This window comes from Entelurus aequoreus, linkage group LG24, assembly GCF_033978785.1.
Source record: "Entelurus aequoreus isolate RoL-2023_Sb linkage group LG24, RoL_Eaeq_v1.1, whole genome shotgun sequence".
NCBI lineage: Eukaryota > Metazoa > Chordata > Actinopteri > Syngnathiformes > Syngnathidae > Entelurus > Entelurus aequoreus.
In genome coordinates this window covers 8053578-8066197 of record NC_084754.1, presented here as the reverse complement: position 1 = coordinate 8066197, position 12620 = coordinate 8053578, and the positions used below count along the sequence as shown (strand labels likewise).

Sequence of the window (12620 nt, the reverse complement as noted above, 5' to 3'; positions counted from 1 at the left end):
AGAACATACTCTTAAGGTACGGTAATTAAGCCAATGACTGAAGAGAGTCTATTGTGGATTGTCAATTCCATCTCAACAATCCTTCATGCATCTTGCAGTTTGCACCAACTTCAGAGACTACAGTACTGTGAAAACAAGTCTTAGGCCACCATTACAAACGTTGCAATAGCAATACTTCAATGAACACCTATAACTCACTTGGGAAGTTTGAGTGCAGACTTCCACCAAGACTGATTTGTTTACAAGTTTCTGTTTGTTTTTCCACCCATGAGTTAGTTAAGCAGGCTACTTCCTGGTCCACAAGGAATAATTAAAAAAGGTACGATACTGCTTGCCTGTGAAAAATACTGGTACCGTATTTTTCGGACTACAAGGCACACTTAAAATTCTTTCATTTTCTCAAAACTCGACAGTACGCCTTATAACCCGGTGCGCCTAATGTACGGAATAATTTTGGTTGTGCTTACCGACCTCGAAGCTATTTTATTTGGTACATGGTGAAATGATACATGTGACCAGTAGATGGCAGACACACATAAGAGATGTGTGTAGACTGCAATATAATGGCAGTCACATGTAAGAGATATGTGTAGACTGCAATATAACTCAAGTAAACAACACCAACATTGTATATGTTCCATTGAAAATATAGAACAGTACACACGGCGAGAAAAAAATATATCAAAATGTTTTAGTATGACTTTGGTAAGCTATGAAGCCGCACCGCTTGATGGATTGTACTGTGCTTCAACATACGAGTATTATTATGGTGTGTGTATAAGGTGAGACATATTATCTGGCGTTTTATTTCGCAATATTATGCAAAAGCAACTTTTCTTACCTTCTGGTCCCTGCTAATCTGTATTTGGGATCACCACAAGTCCTGAAAATTTGCACGCGTTCACCTTTGTAGTTCAAAGTCAATTAGCTTCAACTTTTCTCTATCTTCTTGTTATGGGACATTCATCCTCCGCTGTTGCCAGTTCTAAAATAAAGTAGTGTAAAGTTCTTACTTATATCTGTCAGTAAACTCGCCATGAAAGTGCTAAAACATACTGGTCTGGTGAGTTGACATTATTCACCCAAGGAACTTTAGTTATTAGAGAGTTCCGGTTGGACGTTTTTTCACGGGACACATTTCCATTGTTGTTGCACTAGCGAGCCACGCATGAGGAGATGCCGCTCCGTTATTGATTGAAGTAAAGTCTGAATGTCATTAAAACAGTTAGCTCCATCTTTTGACGCTTCTTCCACTCCCGTCCTTGCACGCTACACCGCTACAACAAAGATGACGGGGAGAAGACGCTGCCGAAGGTGAGCCACGCAAATAAGACCGCCCACAAAACGGCGCTTCCTGAAGTGACTGTCAGAAAGCGGCTTGAAGATGATCTGTAAAACATCATCTATGCAACATTTTGACCAAAGAACCACCATTACATGTTATGTAAACCACAAGGAAGTGTTTTACATTTAGAAAAAAAATTATAATAATATGACCCCTTTAAAGAACATTATAATCCGGTGCGCCAAACTTTTGAACGGTAGTGTACGTCCTCTTTTCCCCGGACATGTCCTCTTTTGCGGGGCTGTCCGGGCGGAGTTTCTTAAATGCCTCAAATGTCCGGCATTTTGAGTTAGGGTTGCGTGTATTTTCAATGTACGTTCAGGGTTAAGAAGGGGTTAAAAACAAAACAAATTATGAAGGTGTGCGCACTCAGCAGCATTGGTGAGGGAGGGGCAGAGACAGAGAGAGCGAGAGAGTTATGATAAATGCGCATGCCTCGCCAGGCTCTGCTTTTTAGCGATAGAGTTATCAGATTTAATTGTTTATTATCTTTAGCAGGGGTGTGAAAAGTGTGCCCCGGAGGCCATTTGCCGCCCACAGCTAATGTTTTAAAGGCCCACGGCACATTCTAAAAATACTATTACAATAAACAAAAACATAACAAAAGTGAAATAAAAAAGCTTAAAGGTGAAATGTAATTTAGAAAAAGTTGCAATGTTGACTAATAAAACAAAGCTTTTTTTTTTTCTTTCAAACTGTCATTGCTCAAAACTAGAGATGTCCGAAAATATCGGCCGATATATGCGTTAAAATGTAATATCGGAAATTATCGGTATCGTTTTTTTTATTATCGGTATCGTTTTTTTTGTTTGTTTTTTTTTTTGTTTTTTTTAATTAAATCAACATAAAAAACACAAGATACACTTACAATTAGTGCACCAACCCAAAAAACCTCCCTCCCCCATTTACACTCATTCACACAAAAGGGTTGTTTCTTTCTGTTATTAATATTCTGGTTCCTACATTATATATCAATATATATCAATACAGTCTGCAAGGGATACAGTCCGTAAGCACACATGATTGTGCGTGCTGCTGGTCCACTAAAAGTACTAACCTTTAACAGTTAATTTTACTAATTTTCATTCATTACTAGTTTCTATGTAACTGTTTTTATATTGTTGTGCTTTCTTTTTTATTTAAGAACATTTTTTTAATTTATTTATCTTATTTTACAATTTTTTAAAAAAAGTACCTTATCTTGACCATACCTGGTTGTCCAAATTAGGCATAATAATGTGTTAATTCCACGACTGCATATATCGGTTGATATCGGTATCGGTTGATATCGGTATCTGTAATTAAAGAGTTGGACAATATCGGAATATCGGATATCGGCAAAAAGCCATTATCGGACATCCCTACTCAAAACATAATATTGAATCAAAATCTAAGTTATTATGAATTATTGACCTATCCAAGGTTCCCATTACTTCACATCAAATATTCCACTTTGAAAAATATTTTTGGTGGAAGATTTTGCATATTTTGTGTGTTTGCCATTAAAAACATAGTTTTGTTTGACAAAAAAGGGCGGAAAACAAACAAACAAAAAAAAACAACATTAAAAAAACTAAAACATTTTGAAATGAGGGACAGATCCGAAGTTGATGTAGACTCCAGAGATTTAAGCGTTAAATATAAAATGTATGTATGCCCTGGCACACCATTATCATCATTTCATGACCGAAGCAAAACACTTTTTACACTTTTATACTGAAATAAATGCACCTACAACATATTAAATAAAAACATAGAAAAAACTACCAGCAGCGGTAAAGTTTAGATCCATGAAGGAAAGAAGAAAGTGAATGAATGTTTATAACTGAATACATTTACATATGTATACACATTTGTTTTCTTTTTTTTATAATTTTTTTTAAAGAATTAAGTAACGTTTATGACAACCTTTTTCCAAAACACAATCTAGAATGTGAGATATAACAGGATAATGCATAGGTTTATAATTTTTTTTCAAAACGCTTACAAAAAATGCGACCCCAAAAACTTACTGTGGGACCCCATTTGTATGACTTGATGGGGTCCCTGGGACCCCATTTTGAAAATTCCTAGCGCCAACACTGCTGTCAACAGAGAAAAAAAAATGCTTTATTTAAATAAATACATTATTTATAAAGCAAGTTTGGGTATCTTTGGCAAATTTTCACCTAGTCCCGGCCTTGGCGTGCTGCCCGCCTTGGCACGCATATATGTGTCCTCTTTTTGGGATTTCAGAATATGGTCAGCCTAATGTAGACTGACCGGTAAATCGAGAGATTTGCCTTCTGGCTCAGCTCCTTCTTCACTACCACTGCCAACGCCGCACCAATCCGTCTGTCAATCTTGCATTCCATTATTCCCTCACTCGTGAAAAAGACCCTGAGATATTTGAACTCCTCCACTCGAGGCAGAACTTCACTCCCAACCTGAGGGTGGCAGTCCCCCCTTTTTCAACTGAGATTCATGGCCTCAGATTTGGAGGTGCTGATCCAAATCCCAGCAGCTTTACACTCGACTGAAAACCTCCCCAGTGAATGCTGAAATTTCCAGCCTGATGAAGCCAACAGGTCCACATCATCCACTGGCCACCAAACTGGAAACCCTCCACACCCAGACTGCTCCTAGAAATTCTGTCCATTAAAATAATGAATAGGACCGGTGACAAAAAGCAGCCCTGGCGGAGTCAAACGTACACTGTGAACATGTCCGACTTACTACCGACATTGCGAAACAGACTCCTACTCCGATTGTACAGGAATAGAATGGCCGTAGCAACGGATCGTGGACCCCGTACTCCTGAAACACCCACCACAGAACACTGTGAGGTGAATGATTGAATACCTTCTCCAAATCCAAAAAACACACGTGGACTGATTGAGCAAACACCCATGCCCCCTCCAGTACCCTAGCAAGGGTATAAATCTGGTCCTGTGTTCCACGACCAGGACGAAAACAATTTTGTTCCTTCTGAATCCGAGGCTCAAGTAACGGTCGGACTCTCCTTTCCAGCACCCTGGAATAGACTGTGGCTTATACAGAAGTCCAATAACAGAACACAACTCTGATTCAGATCGAGGAGGCCGTTCCTCCCAATCACGCCCCTCCAGGTTTCACTGTCACCAAGTTCCCGTGTGCGACGCCTTGCAGCACACCCTCCAGGGTCCCCAAGAAGGCCGAGTATTCCGAACTGCCATTTGGCACATACGTTCAAACTACAGTCAGAGCCCGTCCCCGGGAAGTAACCCTCTCGTTCACCGGGGATGATTCCAACACACAGGCGCCAAGCGAAGGAGCTAATAATGAGCCCACACCTGCTCGCCGCCTACTCCCCCGCGGCAACTTCAGCATTGGAGAAAAAATTCCAACCCAACTCAAGCAGTTTGGTTCGACTATATCTAGACGGTATCTCTTGCCAACACGCACAAGCTCAGGCTTTATTCTCGCCAGAGAGGTGACGTTCAATTTCCCGACAACCGAGGACAGGCACTGGTCTTTGACTGCCACCCAGTCCACATAGCACAGGACCTTCATGGATCCCCCTGCAGGTGGTGGGTCTACAGTGGGGCGGCTCTACGCCCCTCTTCCGGGCTGTGCCTGGTTGGGCTCTGTGGAGGAAGTCACCACGATCGTTTATAATTTATAATTCCAATTATAATGATACAAAAACTAATGAGAAACTAAAGTTCATTACGTTTGAAAATAATACTTGATTATTATTATTATTATTACTACTACTACTATGATTATATATAAAACCTTAATTTGGTCTATATCAGCAATAATTTGTGGGTAGATATATCGCCCTGCATAATGTGTTATCGGCCCAGGCCTTGCTTATCTTCTCCTATTGCTGTGTTTAAAATGCATTTTAAAATCTTCTGCATATTTTGACATATTTAAACAATATTTGGAGGATTCAGAACAGCTTACCTTCAAATCGAAATGCATCTACAAAACCCAAAACCAGTGAAGTTGGCACGTTGTGTAAATCGCAAATAAAAACAGAATACAATGATTTGCAAATCCTTTTCAACTTGTGTATATATATATATATATATATATATATATATATATATATATATATATATATATATATATATATATATATATATATATATATATATATATATATATATTGCAAAGACAAGATATTTAATGTTCGAACTGAGAAAAATATTTTTTGTTTGCAAATAATCATTAACTTAGAATTTAATGGCAGCAACACATTGCAAAAAAGTTGGCACGGGGGCATTTTTACCACTGTGTTACATGACCTTTCCTTTTAACAACACTCAGTAAACGTTTGGGAACTGAGGAGACCAATTTTTGAAGCTTTTCAGGTGAAATTCTTTCCCATTCTTGCTTGACGTACAGCTTAAGTTGTTCAACAGTCCGGGGGTCTCCCTTGTGCTATTTTAGGCTTCATAATGCGCCACACATTTTCAATGGGAGACAGGTCTGGACTACAGGCAGGCCAGTCTAGTACCCGCACTCTTTTACTATGAAGCCACGCTGTTGTAACACTCAATGTTATTCATTGAGTGTTACAACATTCAATGTTACGTGCAGTGATTTCTCCAGATTCTCTTAACCTTTTGATGATATTACGGTCCGTAGATGGTGAAATCCCTAAATCCCTTGCAATAGCTCGTTGAGAAATGCTGTTCTTAAACTGTCTGACAATTTACTCACGCATTTGTTCACAAAGTGGTGACCCTCGCCCCATCCTTGCATTGCATGGAAGCTGCTTTTATACACAATCATGGTACCCACCTGTTCCCAAATAGCATGTTCACCTGTGGGATGTTCCAAATAAGTGTTTGATGAGCATTCCTCAACTTTCTCAGTCTTTTTTGCCACTTGTGCCAGCTTTTTTTGGAACATGTTGCAGCCTGAGGGATCGAATGTCCGTAATATCATCGCTTACGTGCAGTGATTTCTCCAGATTCTCTGAAACTTTTGATGATATTACGGACCGTAGATGGTGGAATCCCTGAATTCCTTGCAATAGCTTGTTGACAAATGTTGTTCTTAAACTGTCCGACAATTTGCTCACTCATTTGTTCACAAAGTGGTGACCCTCGCCCCATCCTTGTTTGTGAAGGACTGAGCATTGCATGGAAGATGCTTTTATACTCAATCATGGCACCCACCTGTTCCCAATTAGCCTGTTCACCTGTGGGATGTTCCAAATAAGTGTTTGATGAGCATTCCTCAACCTTCTCAGTCTTTTTTGCCACTTGTGCCAGCTTTTTTTTAAAACATGACACAGGCATCAAATTCCAAATAAGCTAATATTTGCAAAAAAATAACAGTTTTCCAGTTTGAACGTTAAGTATCTTGTCTTTGGAGTCTCTTCAATTGAATATACACTACCGTTCAAAAGTTTGGGGTCACCCAAACAATTTTGTGGAATAGCCTTCATTTCTAAGAACAAGAATAGACTGTCGAGTTTCAGATGAAAGTTCTCTTTTTCTGGCCATTTTGAGCGTTTAATTGACCCCACAAATGCGATGCTCCAGAAACTCAATCTGCTCAAAGAAAGGTCAGTTTTGTAGCTTCTGTAACGAGCTAAACTGTTTTCAGATGTGTGAACATGATTGCACAAGGGTTTTCTAATCATCAATTAGCCTTCTGAGCCAATGAGCAAACACATTGTACCATTAGAACACTGGAGTGATAGTTGCTGGAAATGGGCCTCTATACACCTATGTAGGTATTGCACCATAAACCAGACATTTGCAGCTAGAATAGTCATTTACCACATTAGCAATGTATAGAGTGTATTTCTTTAAAGTTAAGACTAGTTTAAAGTTATCTTCATTGAAAAGTACAGTGCTTTTCTTTAAAAAATAAGGACATTTCAAAGTGACCCCAAACTTTTGAACGGTAGTGTAGATTGAAAAGGATTTGCAAATCATTGTATTCTGTTTTTATTTACGATTTACACAACGTGCCAACTTCACTGGTTTTTGGGGTTTGTAAGAATGGATCATTTCCCCTACCCCAACATACGGACCTCTGGTTTATAACTTGAAAAGTACGACACGTACTGCAGATATTACTGTCAAAAGATAGATTCGCATTGCTGATGCTTGACTGTGGTCTGTGTTATGTTCATACATAGTGGTGTATAAGTATTTGACTGCATTACAAGGACATCAGTCTGTGCATGCATATGCCGCTCGTCCTCAGCAGGGTCACAGTTGAGCTGAAGCCTATCCCAGCCGACTTTGGGTACAGTAAGATGTACAACAGGGTACCGGTCCCTCTAGCGTCTCTCTGAGTGCAAAGCGTTTGATAATGACAACGCAAACATGCCAGCATTGTTGAATATAACAGCTGTGTATCTCCATAGCATTTTACATTCTGAGTGCGTCTGGCTGCATGCACGCACAGTTTGCCAGCCAGCCCAGCCGGGCGACCTGCCAACACTCTGGCATTTCATCCAGCCACAACCCCTCCTCCTATACGCAACGACTCGCTTTCCTCCTCAATCTCACTTCACCTCTGCCCCGTCGAGGTAAATGTCAGCGCACATGCCTCAGCAGAGGCCTGCTATGCTAAGCTGCATCCGCAAGGCGAGATGCAGAAAGGGAGAGAGAGAGAGCGAGCGAGAGAGAGAGAGAGAATTGATCAGGCTGGGCCTCTGACACTTGCAGCTGGCGAGTCAGCCAGGCGTGGAGCACCTGAGTCATGAAACCATCTGGTACCTGGCACGGACTACTGAACCTTGACTGCCCCTGCTGGGGCTGTAAAACAACACTGGAGCAGTAAATACACAACCACACCGGGGTTGGGAGGCGGCAGTGTGAGGTGGGAGGAAGCATCATCGCTGCTAATGGAGAGAAGAGGCAGTCACTCGGTGAATAATATGTGTTGTGGGGGGGAAAAAAAGGAAATGCAAAACAGTTACCATATTTTTCGGACTGTAAGGCGCACTTAAAGGCCTACTGAAATGATTTGTTTTTATTTCAACGGGAATAGCAGATCCATTCTATGTGTCATACTTGATCATTTCGCGATATTGCCATATTTTTGCTGAAAGGATTTAGTAGAGAACAACGACGATAAAGATCGCAACTTTTGGTATCTGATAAAAAAAGCCTTGCCCCTACCGGAAGTAGCGTGACGTTGTCAGTTGTTCACTTCCTCATATTTTCCTAGTGTTTTCAATGCAGCTAGAGCGATTCGGACCGAGAAAGCGACGATTACCCCATTAATTTGAGCGAGGATGAAAGATTCGTGGATGAGGAACGTTAGAGTGAAGGACTAGAATGCAGTGCAAGACATATCTTTTTTCGCTTAGGTACAAGCTGGCTCATTGGATTCCACACTCTCTCCTTTTTCGATTGTGGATCACGGATTTGTATTTTAAACCACCTCAGATACTATATCCTCTTGAAAATGAGAGTCGAGAACGCGAAATGGACATCCACAGTGACTTTTATCTCCACGACAATACATCGACGAAACACTTTAGCTACGGAGCTAACGTGATAGCATCGTGCTTAACTGCATATAGAAACAAAATAAATAAATCCCTGACTGGAAGGATAGACAGAAGATCAACAATACTATTAAACCAGCGACATGTAAATACACGGTTAATGCTTTCCAGCCTGGCGAAGCTTAAAAATGCTGTTGATAACGACGCCATTGAAGCTAACTTAGCTACGGAGCTAACGTGATAGCATCGTGCTTAACTGCATATAGAAACAAAATAAATAAATCCCTGACTGGAAGGATAGACAGAAGATCAACAATACTATTAAACCAGCGACATGTAAATACACGGTTAATGCTTTCCAGCCTGACGAAGCTTAAAAATGTTGTTGCTAACGACGCCATTGAAGCTAACTTAGTATAACGGGACCTCACAGAGCTATGATAAAAAAAATTAGCGCTCCACCTACGCCAGCCAGCCCTCATCTGCTCATCAACATCCGTGCTCACCTGCGTTCCAGGGATCAACGTAAGGACGAAAGACTTCACCACGATCATCCGTGCAGTCAGTGGCTAGCGCGTCTGCTATCCGAGTCAAAGTCTTCCTGGTTGTGTTGCTGTAGTCCGCCGCTAATACACCGATCCCACCTACAACTTTCTTCTTTGCAGTCTTCATTGTTCATTAAACAAATTGCAAAAGATTCACCAACACAGATGTCCAGAATACTCTGGAATTATGAGATGAAAACAGAGCTTTTTGTATTGGATACAATGGGCTACCGATACTCCTGTTTCACTGGTTACGTCACGCGCTTATGTCATCATCCAAAGACGTTTAGCGGGAAATTTAAAATTGCACTTTATAAGTTAACCCGGCCGTATTGGCATGTGTTGCAATGTTAAGATTTCATCATTGATATATAAACTATCAGACTGCGTGGTCGGTAGTAGTGGCTTTCAGTAGGCCTTTAAAATCCTTCCATTTTCTCAAAAATCGTCAGTGCGCCTTATAACCCGGTGCGCCTAATGTACGGCATAATTCTGGTTGTTCTTACTGACCTCGAAGCAATTTTATTTGGTACGTGGTGTAATGTAAGTGTGACCAGTAGATAGGGGTGTAACGGTATACAAAAATTTCGGTTCGGTACGTACTTCGGTTTAGAGGTCACGGTTTGGTTCATTTTCGGTACAGTAAGAAAACAACAAAATATAAATGTTTTGGTTATTTATTTACCAAATTTGCAAAATCTTCCACCAAAAATATTTTTCTTAGTGGAATATTTGATGTGAAGTAATCGGAACCTTGGATAGGTCAATAATTCATAATAACATTGATTTTGATTCAATATTATGTTTTGAGCAATGACAGTTTGAAAGAAAAAAAAAAACAGCTTTGTTTTATTAGTCAACATTGCAACTTTTTCCAAACTACATTTAACCTTTAAGCTTTTTTATTTCACTTTTGTTATGTTTTTGTTTATTTTAATAGTATTTTTAGAATGTGCCGTGGGCCTTTAAAACATTAACTGTGGGCCGCAAATGGCCTCCGGGGCACACTTTTCACACCCCTGCTATAGATAATAAAACATTTAATCTGATGCGCGTTTATTATAACTCTCTCGCTCTCTCTGTCTCTGCCCCTCCCTCACCAATGCTGCTGCGCGCACAATTTGTTTTGTTTTTAACCCCTTCTTACCCTGAACGTACATTGTTAATACACGCAACCATAACTCAAAATGCCGGACATTTGAGGCATTTAAGAAACGTCCTCTTTTCACCGGACATGTCCTCTTTTGCGGGGCTGTCCGGGGAGAGTTTCTTAAATGCCTCAAATGTCCGGCATTTTGGGTATTGTTTACACAACACTACTTAATATGTCCGTGTGGAAACTCGTACCGAAACGGTTCAATACAAATACACGTACCGTTACACCCCTACCAGTAGATGGAAGTCATACATAAGAGATACATGTAGACTGCAATATGGTGGCAATTAGAGATGTCCGATAATATCGGCCTACCGATATATGCGTTAAAATGTAATATCGGTATCGTTTTTTTTATTATCAGTATCGTTTTTTTTGTTGTTTTTTTTTTAATTAAATCAACATAAAAAACACAAGATACACTTACAATTAGTGCACTAACCCCAAAAACCTCCCTCCCCCATTCACACTCATTCACACAAAAGGGTTGTTTCTTTCTGTTATTAATATTCTGGTTCCTACATTATATATCAACATATATCAATACAGTCTGCAAGGGATACAGTCCGTAAGCATACATGATTGTGCGTGCTGCTGGTCCACTAATAGTACTAACCTTTAACAGTTAATTTTACTAATTTTCATTCATTACTAGTTTCTATGTAACTGTTTTTATATTGTTGTACTTTCTTTTTTATTCAAGAAAATGTTTTTAATGTATTTATCTTATTTTACAATTTTTTAAAAAAAGTACCTTATCTTCACCATACCTGGTTGTCCAAATTAGGCATAATAATGTGTTAATTCCACGACTGCATATATCGGTTGATATCGGTATCGGTTGATATCGGTATCGGTAATTAAAGAGTTGGACAATATCGGAATATCGGATATCGGCAAAAAGCCATTATCGGACATCCCTAGTGGCAATATATTCCATTGAGAATATAGAACATTACACGTGGCGCTCAAAAATCCGTTAAAAATGTTTTTAGTACGACTTCCGCAAGCTATGAAGCCGCACAACTTCCCAGTGTGGAGCAGTCGGGAGAGTGGCCGTGCCAGCAACCTGAGGGTTCCTGGTTCGATCTCCGGCGTCTACCAACCTAGTCACGTACCTTGAAGGTAGAAAAGCGCTATACAAGTATAACCCATTTACCATTTAACTTGATGGATTGTCGGATGTGTATTTGGGATCTGCATGAGTCCTGAAAATGTGGGTGCGTCCGCCATTTTAGTCTGTACCGACGCCGTAGTCATAAGCTTCTTTTTCTCTACCTTCTTTTGTGGCATTCATCTTCCGCTGTTGCCATTTCTAATATAAAGTAGCGTAAAGTTCTTACTTATATCTGTCAGTAGACTAGCTATCAAAGCGCTAAAAACTCAAGTGGGTTTACATTATTCACCCACGGAATTTTAGTTATTAGGTTTCCGGTGGGACGTTTTTTTCACGGGACACATTTCCTGTGTTGTTGTTTCAAAATGAGAAGATGCTGCTCCGTTATTGATTTAAGTAAAGTCTGAATGTCATTAAAACAGTTTGCTCCATCTTTTGACACTTCTTCCACCCCCGTCCTTGCACGCTACACCGCTACAACAAAGATGACGGAGAAAAGACGCTGCCGAAGGTGAGCCACGTAAATAAGACCGCCCACAAAACGGCGCATCCTGAAGCGACTGTCAGAAAGCGGCTTGAAGATGATCTGTAAAACATCATCTATGCAACATTTTGACCAAAGAACCACCATTACATGTTATGTAGACCACAAGGAAGAGTTTTACATTCAGAAAAAAAAAATCATAATATGACCCCTTTAATGCGCCTTTTAATCCGGTGCCCCCTATGTTCCGAAAAATACGGTACATTTTAAAGTAAAAATAAGTACAGATAAATAAAAACTTGCATGAAGAAAATTCAATTGTTTCTTTAAAAATAATGGACTATGCATTGTATTAAAGACCCTACAGATGGATACATGTACAAGAAAATGTTCACAAAGATTTTGGGCGCAGCAAATTAGTCCGTTTTCTCTTGTATCATTGCGCGGAATTGCGTGCCTAAACCAGGGGTCGGCAACCCAAAATGTTGAAAGAGCCATATTGGACTAAAAATAAAAAAATTAA

The 12620-nt window shown here is 39.9% G+C and overlaps 1 protein-coding gene across 1 annotated transcript in view; it reads right to left on the bottom strand.

The window, feature by feature from the left end:
- Positions 1–12620, bottom strand: part of cdh13 (cadherin 13, H-cadherin (heart)) — a 909098-nt gene that overhangs the window by 696556 nt on the left and 199922 nt on the right. The window lies entirely within an intron of this gene.